Source organism: Phascolarctos cinereus, unplaced genomic scaffold, assembly GCF_003287225.1.
Source record: "Phascolarctos cinereus isolate Bilbo 61053 unplaced genomic scaffold, phaCin_HiC Scaffold_726;HRSCAF=1367, whole genome shotgun sequence".
NCBI classification, from domain to species: Eukaryota; Metazoa; Chordata; class Mammalia; order Diprotodontia; family Phascolarctidae; genus Phascolarctos; species Phascolarctos cinereus.
The window spans coordinates 34,854,732-34,867,062 of record NW_027556098.1 but is presented as its reverse complement, the minus strand read 5'-3'; positions in this window follow the sequence as shown (position 1 = coordinate 34,867,062).

The window sequence follows — 12,331 nt, the reverse complement described above, 5'->3', positions numbered from 1 at the left end:
GGTGAGATTCAAATGAGATAATGTAGTATATGAAACTTCGTAAACTTTGCAGCCATATGTTAACATCAGTTACTAATCTCCATTGTTCTGTGCTAGCATCTGGTCCTAGTTCTAGAAGACATGTGGTTTCAATGACAAGTATCATCATCCCCTGGATCTTAATGTGCTTTGTATCAGCTTCCTCCAAGACTTAGCATTTAAAAATTCAAGCCCTGTTGAATAAGTAGTATTTCCACTCTGTGGGTGGCAGCTCATTTGCAGAGGAGATGATTCATTATCTTGAGCCCTGCAAGTGATGTGCTTTTTCTTGGTCCAGAAAACCACTTTCTTAGCTTTTCTTTAATGATTCACAGTTCTTCTGCCTTCCACTTCTACTCCCATGTGAGTTTTTTAGAATCTAATGAGATTTTTCAAAAGAAAAAATACATAATATGGTAACAACAATTTCCACCAGAATTCTGTATAGTTCTCATGAAATTGCATCTATCTGTGTTCAAACTGTCAGTAGTCTGTTCCTCTGCGGGGCATTTTATGGGAATAGTTAAAAGAACTCTGGATTAGGGGTCAGGAGAAATGGTTGGAGGAGATGATCTCTGATCGTTTCCAGCTTTAAACCTATGACTACCTTGTCCTGGTCTGAATTCTAGTTCCAACTTTAACACTAACAAGATTGTAACCTTGGGCAAGTCCCTTAAATCTCTTTAGGCCCCAGGCTCCTCATTTGTGAAAAAAAAAACCAAAAAAAACCAAGGGATTGATTGAACTAGATAACTTCCCAAAAGTGTCCATTTCTAAAATTCTATGATTTTTTAAATGCCTGTATTAAAAGATTTCATTGTTCTACATCAGAGGGGCTATTTCTGAATGTATCTTCTGCCACTTTTAGAATAGTTTTTCACTTAGGAATTTAAAAAGTAGCATGGTAAATATCATTGGATTGAGTCTAAAAAGGGGGAAGATGGGAATAGAGACTGGGTCTGTGATTTTGTTGGTATGGGGAACTCAGATGAGCAGGTTGGCATCTTTCCTACAATCTATAGTCTTGGAGAACTGCATAGGACACTAAAAAGTTAAGTCTCCACTAATGAGAAATGACTGTTACAGGTATACAAGATTTAATGGGTGGAATTCAGTTACTGATGTCAAAGATGAGAACAGAAAAAGAATAGCCATTACTATTTCTGCTTTTCTATCCTTTACTCATACCTAAACCTAGGAATTCATGTTTGGATTCTCAAAAAGAACTGTGATCCCATTAATTTGGGAGTTCCCTCCTCAATGCAGCTTGCAACCCATTCATGACCACCCATCCTGTGAGATTCTTGTTAATATCCTGGGGGGAGGAAGTCTATTCAATATGCAGTAGAAGGTTTTCCTCAGTTTCTCCCAACATATCTAAAGTAACACCCTTCCAGTCCCTCCATCAGCCCTCGTTTTTGTCACATGGACAGCTCATCATCCCCTCCACTGGTTAGGATGCATAACTTGAATATAGCAGCTTTTGTTTCATTATAATAAAATAACTGCATAACAACCCTCAGCACTGACATATCCCACTTGATCTTATCCATAGCTCCACCCCTAGGTAGTACAATAGCTATTACCTCCCTCATCTTACATATTTTATTGACTCAGTAAACAAGGTATCAGTGGTGGGATTCAAACCCCACTCTTCTTGAGTCCCGTGCCGGGTGTGGGGGTGGGGTGAATTTCCATTACGCAGTGCTGCCGTTTATCAGCTAAACACCCTCATTTTTATCTTGATACAAGACAAATAAAGGAAGCTATTTTTCTCTTACTCTCAGAACTCTCAGAAACATCAGAACAGAAATGTATTTCTGCTTAAGACTTTGGTAAAGATGAGATTTAATTTCCAGTATATGGTACCTTCAAAGGAAAAACTTAACAGCCAGTATATTATGAGTTAATATGCCTATTCGAAAGATGCTGTACTGATCTGTGTGTAATATTTTTCTTTATGAATGTCTCTAATAATCATCAAGGAAGTGATGTTGGTGATGGGGACTTATTTTTTAATAATAATTCAGATTTATATGGTTTTATGGTTTATAAAGTAGCTTTATCCCCAGTAAGAAAGTAACTTGACTAAGTTCACCTGACTTGTAAGAACAAAAGGACTTGAATTCAGATTCAGGAGAAACTGAAGGCCTTTTTGGTTGTTTAGATGTTTTTCAGTCACATCCAGCTATGAGACCCCTTTTGGGGTTTTCCTGGCAAAGGTACTGGAGTGGTTTGCTATTTCCTTCTCCAGTTCATTTTACAGATAAGGAAACTGAGGCAAACAGGGTGAAGTGACTTACCCAGGGTCACACAGCTTAGTAAGTGTCTGAGGCCAGATTTGAACTCAGGAAGAGAAGTATTCCTGACTTCAGGCCTGGCACTCTATATTCTAGGCACTACCTAGCTGCCTTTAACCCATGTCTATCCTAAAATAACTTCTCCTAGGTAGGTAGATATGCCCTTACCTCCTTGAACTGAGGAAGGAATCCTCCAAGGGTATTTTATTTTTCAGTAGGTTTAACACTTTTAGGCTGCAAAATGGTTCTATTCATAGAAGCCGTCAGGGATCTTAGAAATCATAGGATCGTCTAGACTGCCCATCACCACCACCACCCTGCCCTGTGCCATTTTGCAGATGAGAAATATGAAGCCCAGAGAAGTTGTGACTTGTTCAAGGCACTTCTTAGACAGGCTGTAAGTAGCAGGTGGTGTTTTATGATTCAGTGACTAGGAACCTAATTAAGCATTATCTAAGAGGCAACCAGCACTAGCTCCTCCCAGATTTGCGTTGGGAAATAATTTCTGGTAAATGTGCCCCATGTGGCTTGAGGCCCCACCCCAGTGTGAAACTGAGTCCCTCTGAGGTTCTAGCAACCTTAGATACTCCTGTTATTACTCTGATAACAGAAACCTGAGCAAATAACTGCATAGAATCAGCAAGGATATTTAACTGGAATAGAAAAGAAAACAAAAACCTTAAATGCATTGTCAGAATAATGGCACCCAAATGACAGCCAGTACCTTTTTCAGATGAGGTCGATTGAAAGAATTCAAGGGACTTGCCCAGGGTCACACAGCTAGTAAATATCTGAGGGATTCTAACTCAGATCTTTCTACCTTCAAATCCCACTTAGGGAAGGGGAATGATGTATAAGGGATCCTGGAAAGGGAATTTGGGGCCAGGTTGTGAAGGGCTTTAAAAGCCAAACAGATGAGTTTATATTTGATCCTAGAAGCAATAGGGAATGACTGGAGTTTATTGAACAGAGATTGTAATAGTGAGATCCATACTTTTGAAATATCACTTTGATTTTTTTGAAAAATCCACTTCTACTTGGAGTGGAGGTGGAGGGAATTGAGTCTTTGTATCCTTGACATCTAAAAGGATGCCATGTACAAGGGAAGTAGGGAAGAGAATAAGCATTTATATAGCACCAACTATGTTCCCAGCACTGTGCTAAGTGGTTTTAAAAAATATTTCTTTTGATCCCCACAACAGCTCTTCGAGGTAGATGCTATTATTATCCCTATTTTACACTTGAGGAAACTGGGACAGACAGAGTTTAAATGCCTTATTCACAGTCACACAGCTAGTAAGTATCCGAGGTTTAATTTGAACTCAGGTCTTCCTCATTCCTCATTCCAGGCCCAGTTGTTCTATTCTTTGTGTGTTAGATTGAATTGAGTGAGTTTTATAAACATCCGTCTTGGTAAACAATTTGTGGTTCATCAAAAATCCTGGAATTCAGCAGTACTAAATGGAGTAAAATCCTTTTCATTGTCTAGTTTTTTGGTCAGTTCTAATAACAAGCTACTGTATGAATTTCACCCATATTTGTTTATGAATTCCTACCTCTCCTTCCACTTGTGCCCAGAAGGAGCACCTCTCTTCTCATCCAGGACTATCCCCTTTCCTGATGCCCCAGAGAGATGCCTCAGTTCTACCAGACACATGGATTATTGCAGACAATGACTTGGACAGCCCAGGCTTTTAGGATCTATGACCTGTGTTCAAAAGTGCCCACCATTCCCTACATCCCAGCCCAGAGAGAAAACTTTGAGGAAGAAATGAGTTGATGAGACCTTTGGCAGTCAAAACCAATTTTTATCCCTTGAATTCCTTTCCTGGAATTCTCATGCCTCATTTTCCCCCCTTGCCATTGGACTAGTCCTTTGGGTCTCATTTTTACCCCTTCTCTACCTTGAATGTCTCCCCAAACTCTTCAGTATTTTAATAAATATGTGTTCTGGGTTTGTTTGTTTTTTCTTAATGTAACAGAATGTAACCCAAAACAACCGAATCATAATTGACCAATTAGGTACTTTTTAGAATCTTAAAGGATGGTTTCTATTATAGCACAATCTTGTGTGATGGTGAAAGAGAGCTACAGAAATAATTAAGAAAATGGTTTAATGCATGTTGGTGGAGCTGTGACTTCATACAAGCATTCTGGAAAGCAGTTTGGAATTATGCAAATAAAGTGGCTAAAATGTTAATATCCTTTGATCCAGAGATTCCATAACTAGGTACATATGCCAAAGAAGTCATTGACAAAAAATATTGACAGTATATAGGTCAAAATATTTATAGCACCCCTATTTATGGTAGCAAAGAACTGGAAAGGAAGTAAATGCTTATCATTTGGGGAATGAATAAAAAAATTATGATACATGAATACAATGGAATATTACTTTATATAAGAAGCAACAAATATGGTGAGTACAAAGAAGCATCAAAAGACTTACATGAGCTGATGAAAAGTGAAGTAAGCAGGGCCAGGAAAATAGTATATAAACAGTGACTATAACAATATAAATGAGAAGAACAATCATGACAAAGTGATCAAAACTTCCATTTGAGAAAGCTTCCATGCAAGCCATGCTCACCTCTCACCTGGCTCAACATCTGACTCTTCAGAAGTATAGTTTTCCATATTGCCTAAGGAGCGTAATTTCACTCCTTTCCTTTTTAGCTCCCTTTTTTATGTTCTCTTCCCTCATTAGAATTTAAGTTACTTGAAGGCAGGGGTTGTCCTTTTTTTTTTTCCCACTTATGTTAATATTACCAGGCATTTAGAACAACGCCTTGCATGTGTTTAATTTCTAATCTAACCAAAACTGAAAGTTGAATCATAAAGAACAAACTTTGTCCCAAAGAACAGATCTGAGAAGACCTATTCCTTTGCAAATGTGGAATTTCACAGGTGTGGAACACTGAATACTTTTTTCAATGTTTTAATCAGCTTTACTGATTTTTCTCTTTTTAAAAAATTATTTGTTATAAGGAATAATTGTCCAAGAGGGAGTAGGGATGTATATAGGATGGAAATCTAGGCAATGGAAAAACGAGGTATCAATTAAAATCTATTTTTTTAATTGGCCTGAAAGAAGAGATATGAGTAGATATCTCCCCCCACTCCTTTATAGAACTTGGGGTTCACAAATGTGGAACATTACATATAATGTCATATTTTTTCAATATATCGATGAATTTTCCTGAATTTTTTCTCTCTTTTTAAAAAAATTCTTTTTTTATGATATAAAAATAGGTATTCATTGACAGGTACTGCTACGAATCAAACTTATCAACATGCTGAGAGACCTTTTAATACCCAGTTTATTATATGCTCTGAGCACGGCCTCATGGTACACAAAATCAATGGGCCCCAAGTAACTTTTTTTTTAAGGCAATTGGGGTTAAGTGACTTGCCCAGGGTCACACAGCTAGTAAGAGTCAAGTGTTTGGTCTGAGGCTGGACTTGAACTCAGGTCCTCCTGACTTCAGGGCCAGTGCTCTATCCACTGCGCTACCTAGTGCCCCCCCCAGTAACATTTTGAAGAATCTTTAGTTACATCAGCAAGAACGACAAAATTGGAATTTTACAGAAGATAAAGGGGAGAGTTAAGATTCACACATCAAAGAACCAATAGTAGAAGGGGAAGATTTAAATTAAATCAATGTCAATATCAGGTAAAATAACAATTCGATCAGCAAATCCTATTTGAACTGGATTTTAACTGGAATTTGTACATAGACAGAATAAGAACTAACCAGATAGTACCAGGTCAAAAGTTAGATGTCTCAGCTAAAATTAATTGGGGTAATAAAGCTGAGCCAGAAATTCTTCTAACATCAACCAGAGCTGAATTTTTGATATCTCAGCTAATTTCAAAAAGGCTTCAGCTAGTTACATGATCTGATATCTCAGGCAAAATGGCGGCAATACTAAAATTCTCTTATGAGAGGAAAGATGAATCTCTGAGAGGTATTAAAGGAAGGAATATAGGAGAAAATCTAAACCATGTAAAAACATGAATTTTCCTTTTTTTTTTACAATCTCTGGAGCCTGTGTCCTTATGAAAATTACAGAGATAAAAATTGCAGGGCACAGATGTCTCAACCCTATTGCTATAACAATTGACTCATGTCTCACACTGAAGGCTGCTTTTCTGAGGAGGATGACATCACTGTCTTCCTCTGGAGGCCCAAGCCTAGCGCGTCTGAGGCAACCTGTTCAGAATAGCATAGAAACAAAAGGTTTCCTTTTAGTGAACCTTTTTCACAAAAGATAGGAAGTTTCCTGCAGTTCAATGACCACCACATACCACACGCCAGTCAGTTTAGAGGGACTGTTTCTTAGCTGTGTTGCACTGGTTACAAGTGTACTTAAGAGCTCATAAATAGTGATACTGTTGGGATTCCCGGGCACCCCAAAATGTTGGGGTGCACCAGAATGACGAGTATCTTGAATGAATTCACTCCAACTGTCTCCAAGTTAATAAAGGCATTTACTGGGGTGACATACCCAGCAGGCCCTGCTCCCCATGGGAGACAGAGCTCCACGGCCATGCTCCCTATGGAAAGCAGAGCACTTCGCCAGGTTAGGGGTCTGGTTTAAATACAGTTTGATAGGATGGGGGCAGGGGCAGGTTACCAGTTTAAGAAAATGAGAAGAAGGAACAGGAGAAGAGGAGGGTTAGTATTGCTCCAGAATGTCACATAGTCCATACAGATAAGCAAAGGGAACAGGAAAGGGGGAAGGGGAGTGCTGCTTTGGAATGTCTGGAACGTCAGGTAGTGTCTGGGTGCATACAGATAAGCCTACTCTGGGGGGCTTCAATGCACAGTCTTCTTGATCACTTTTCTGGCTGGTCACATCCTGCATTTCATCTCACATCTCATATCCTGCATCCTGCTTGCTCCATTTGCCTGGAACACCTGTCTGCCTCATCAATACTTGATGGTAAATACCACATCCATGAAGCAGCAAACACCTCCAAAAATGCTTCTGCACATTAAAATATTTCTTAAGACTCAACAGACATATTGAGTGTGTATTACATTCACAGGGGATCAGGGAATGAAAAACAACATAGTCACTGCCTTCTTAGAGGATTGTTATTAAAACACTCAAAGAACATATAATGATGGTCTCATAAAGGCCAGTCCTAGTAAAGGCCCTGCCCCACCTGGCTTTGTAAAAAAATCTGAGATGAAAGAATGCAAGAATTATAGGTCAGCCTGTGGGTCATTCATTGAGGCCAAGCTGATGTGGTTTTCCATAGCCAGTCCTAAAGCCAATTGCTCACATTCTTGACTGCCCACATATGTCCATACTAATTCTGACAATTAGCTGACCCTTCAGTGTCTAAGACAATTGAGATTAGTAAACTGAAATTTCTGGGCTTGACCAACAGGTCAGGGTTTCAAGCCCATTCAGGTTATTTCAACCTTAACCATTGGGGGGGGGGCTAGGATGTGGCTTTTGGGTTGTTTGTTAGTTTTCCCAATAATATTGTGTAATTTCCAAGTGGGAAGGGCACTTTTCCCTTGAATTCCCAGAGGCAACAACTATGGTTTCACAATAGAACTTTTCAAGATAAGGAATAGGCAGTTTAGCATGTTTCTTCAAGATTGGTAAGCAAAACAATAGGTTTGTATGTACATGTGTATGAATGTGTTGCCCTTTGTCACTGAGAAAGATGCCAGGAATAATAATAATAATAATAATAATAATAATAATAATAATAATAATAACAATAACTAGCACTTATGTAGTACTGTAAGTTTTGCTAAAGTATAGTAACTTGCCCAGGGTCACACAGCTACTAAGTATCTGAGGTAAGATTCAAACTCAAGTCTCTCTCAGAATACAGTTTGCCCAGCAAGAATGAATGATGCTCTTTGCTCTGCCTTGTACCACATTGCCCTCACTTTCCCAGTCCACATGTGGCCTCGAGGTTCCTCACTTCTGGATTAGGGTGTAGTACATAGGAAAGAGTTAAATAAGACAGTTTAGAAAGAGAAAAATCAGAGAGGACAGTAATGAGAGGAAGGTCAAGCATAGCACTGAAGATCTGGGAAAGAAAGTTTTTACTATCAAAGTTCAACATGGGCAATGGATATGGTTTTTATCAATGGAAGTTATATTAAAGAAGATGCATTGCCATCTTGTTTTTCTATTTGTATCCCAACATTTAACAGAGTTTTTGGTACATAAATGCTTTTTCATTCATTCATTCACTCACATAAAGAGGCTCATGTCCCTGCCTTCCTGGGATAAGAGTTGAGTTTAGGATGAGCTATGTGGAACTACAGAGAAGTTTCTTTATATACTCTCCGAAGAGGAGAATGGATTGTCTATAGAAATAGACCCTCCTGTATCCAGTCCCCTTTCTGCATCTGAGCCCAATCTCTTACGTCTTGATGACTGAAGATGATGGTGTAACTTCTCTCTCATTCATCCACACTTCAGCATCTTCCACACACAGATAAAGAAAAGTGTAGGCATTTAATGGGAGTAGGAGGTAGGGCAGAGAATAGTGGGTTGGTTGGGTAATCATTTCTGGGTTTCATAGTGCATTCTTTTTTTTTTTTGAGGGGAGGAGGGAGATAGAGAGATTGAAAGAGAGTGAGAGAAAAGAGAAAGAATATATGGCAATTGAAGAAATTATTCCAAAAAAAAGAAAAATGAGAGACACCAAATAAAGTCAGTCATAAAGTAGTAGGCAATGGGTAGAATAAGAAAGAAATGCAATAAAAATTTCAAACATTTTTGAACTTCCAAAATTTGGGGAATTAAGTTTGTTTTAAGACATCCTTTGTTTTGAGGGCAATATCACTGGCCAGATTCACTTCAAAAATGTTTATTTTGTCAATATTGATTATTAGGGTAGCTTGAGGTTGCTTGAATTAGGTATGCTAGGAGAAACCAGTTCCTAACTCCAGATAAAACAATAAATTATGATGAAAAAGAGTTTACAGTTATTCAGAGTGATCAAACTCCTATGCCATATTAGCATCAGCAAGGAGTTAGATGAATATACTTCTCAGTCAGGTATGTGTGGGGTAGAATGAAAGTCCCAAGACTTTATTTCCTGACCTTTTTATTAAGCCTACAAAATTTTGATTATCTAGAAATTTTGTCGTGTGGTTTAAGTTCAAAAATGATTACAATTTAGGCACGTGAAGGTAATTGCCCTTCACAGGACTCTTCTTTCCATTCACAAAGAGCAAATGGAAGCTGACATCCTAAATGGAAACAGTAGACGTTGAAATGTGCAGAATCAACAGGGTTCTCATCAGGCCAGCCAAAGTCTTAATTCCCCCCATGCCATCACTCCCTATCTCATAAAATAAAAAGTACACTTTACACAATACCAAATATCCTCAGTCTTAGCTTTCCTAATGCTGTAATGAATACCCTCATTACTAAACATATCATTACACAGAGAGAACTCGGATGCTGGCATGAAACTCTGAAGCATTTCCAGTTCTGAGAATGTGATGTTCCCAGTACAATGCTTCTACTGAGGAAAAAAAAAGCCGCAGAGTAGAGTGTAAATTTGCCTAGGAGAAGTGGAGAGGAAAGCAAACAAAGAGAGAATTGAGCGGTAAGGTAGGAAAAAACAAATTGTTTGCTCTGGTTATCTTTCAGTACAACTCTTTAGGGTCTTTTGATGACTTTCCATTATACTACAGACTAAAAGTATAGGATCTCTTTGGGCCATCCCCCATAATTCACACTCACAGGTTGGGTTTCCAAGAGGACAATTGCTCCAGGTTCAAGGTACTCAGTGGATCCATATTCCTAAAATTATGGCTAAGGAGTCCCCACTGATGTGTTTACTGTTCAGTAGAAAGCCAGAGGACACAATTATCTTAGAGAAAAGACATTTAATGGAGTAGCATATTAAGATTTACATTATAGCATTCCCCCCAAAACCTAGAACACACTTCTGCAAATGTGTGTGTATACATATACACACACACATATATATATATATGTATATATATATATATATATATACATACACACATATACATGTACATATATAAGTAAAGCATCCATAAAGAGAATGAAAAAATCATGTATAAGGATCCCCTCTTCAACATGGAGAATACAATGTGGGAGCTCAATTTCTATATACTTGCAAATTCTCAGCAAGACAAAATCCAAACAAGCTTTTTGGAAAGTTTATACATTAAAACAATAATGAACAATTGCCAAATTATTTTAGCGGCAACAAATTATGAAAAGTTGCTTGACGTAACTGATACAAAAAGTTCACCAATTTGAAACTTGAAACAAACCCATTACCAATCAGGTAACTTCAATTTTGTTAAATGCATTTCCAAATTACTTTCACACAGAGAATCAACATCTCGTCATTAACAGTTAAAACTACAACTTTAAAAGAAAGTGCTTACCCAAGTTCAGAGGCCAGCTTCTTTACCTCGAGCAGGATGTGCTGAACCTGGGTGATGCTTCCAGGTAAAAAGTTGTCCTAGGGCCCAAGGCCATTGATAGTGGGGGCCCATGCTGTAGCTGCTGCCCCTCCTCCCTCCTTCCTTTCCCCAGGTGGGGGAGGGCAAAATCAAAGGTGAGGGGGGAAAGGGTGAAACTCTCTTCTCCTATGAGACTCAAGGGAAGCAAGTGGGAGAAAGGAGTGACCAGGGTTACAAAGAGGTATTTGAAAACTCCTTAATCACAAAATCTGCAGAATCTGCTAATATGTTTTTGCTGTTCTAACTTTTCCCGTAACCTCCATGAAGGAGGATTCAGGGGTGTAGAAGGAAGGGAGTAAGTAAGCTTCAGGGAACCAAAAATCAACTGCAGTTTTCCCCACTTCCCTAGCACCAAGAGAATTGACAGAACTGGGAATACGCTTCCGATAGGGCGTCAGTCCTTGTCCTCTACGCTGCGGAAGGTGTACCCAGGTCCATGGCCTTGAACTGAACCAGTGGACTGAGAGTGTCAGGCAGTTTCTCCATACGGGCCACCAAAATGTTGAAGTTTAGGGGTACAGGGGTGCTGGGACCCCAAAATCACAATATGTGGGTCCTTCCCAAAAGAATTTAACCCAAGCCTTCTTTCAGCCAAAGACAAGATTTATTAGAATATCCATCATATTTGGGAAGACTTTTAAGGAGTCTGAACATTAGTGAGCTGTTGGCTAGATTATAAGAGTCTGAACAGTGGCTAGACTGTAAGAATCTGAGCCCTGAACTTGTTTTATTTACGTAATAAATAAATATTTATTATATAATCAAATCTTGGTGACTGTTCAAAATATCCATCCATGCCATGACTATTTTTTATTCTTATGAAGAAGCCTATTTAACTGTTTATACTCATGTTTTTGTTGTATTTTTAATTGTGCAGAACAATAACTCCTTTTTAAAAATCAGGTTACATTTGTAGTCAGGGGAGAGGATCAGTCCTTTCCGTTCTAAATGAGAAACTTAAAGGTAGCTGGAAACCAGAGTGCAATTATATTCAGTTCTACTCAACAAACATTTATTAAATACTTATTATCATCAATGGGCTGGATATGGGAGATGAAAAAAAAAGCCACAAACAGTTTTGGGCCTCAAGGAGCTTACAATCTAATGGAAGATACAATAGGTAGGATACAAAGATAAATATGATAAAGTCAAAGGAGAAATTCAGACAAAGGGCTATGAGACAATTTGAGAGAGATCCCCTTCCTCTTGGATGATTACAGAGGAGGCAGTGTCTGAGCTCAGACCTGACAAGAGATATAACACAAATGTGGAGTGTGTGATCCAGGTTAACTGGAACACAGAATGCATGAAGGAGAGAAACATAAAATAAGATAGGAAAAGTGCATTAAAGTCAGATTATAGAGGGCCTTCAATGCCAAGCTAATGAATTTGTATTTTATCCAGGAGGTAGTAATCAGCAGCTGCATGTTTTTGAGCAAGGGAATGTCATGGTAAGATTGGGAAGATTACTATGACAGCTGTGTAAAAGATATATTGGAAAATGAAGAGATTGGAGGCATT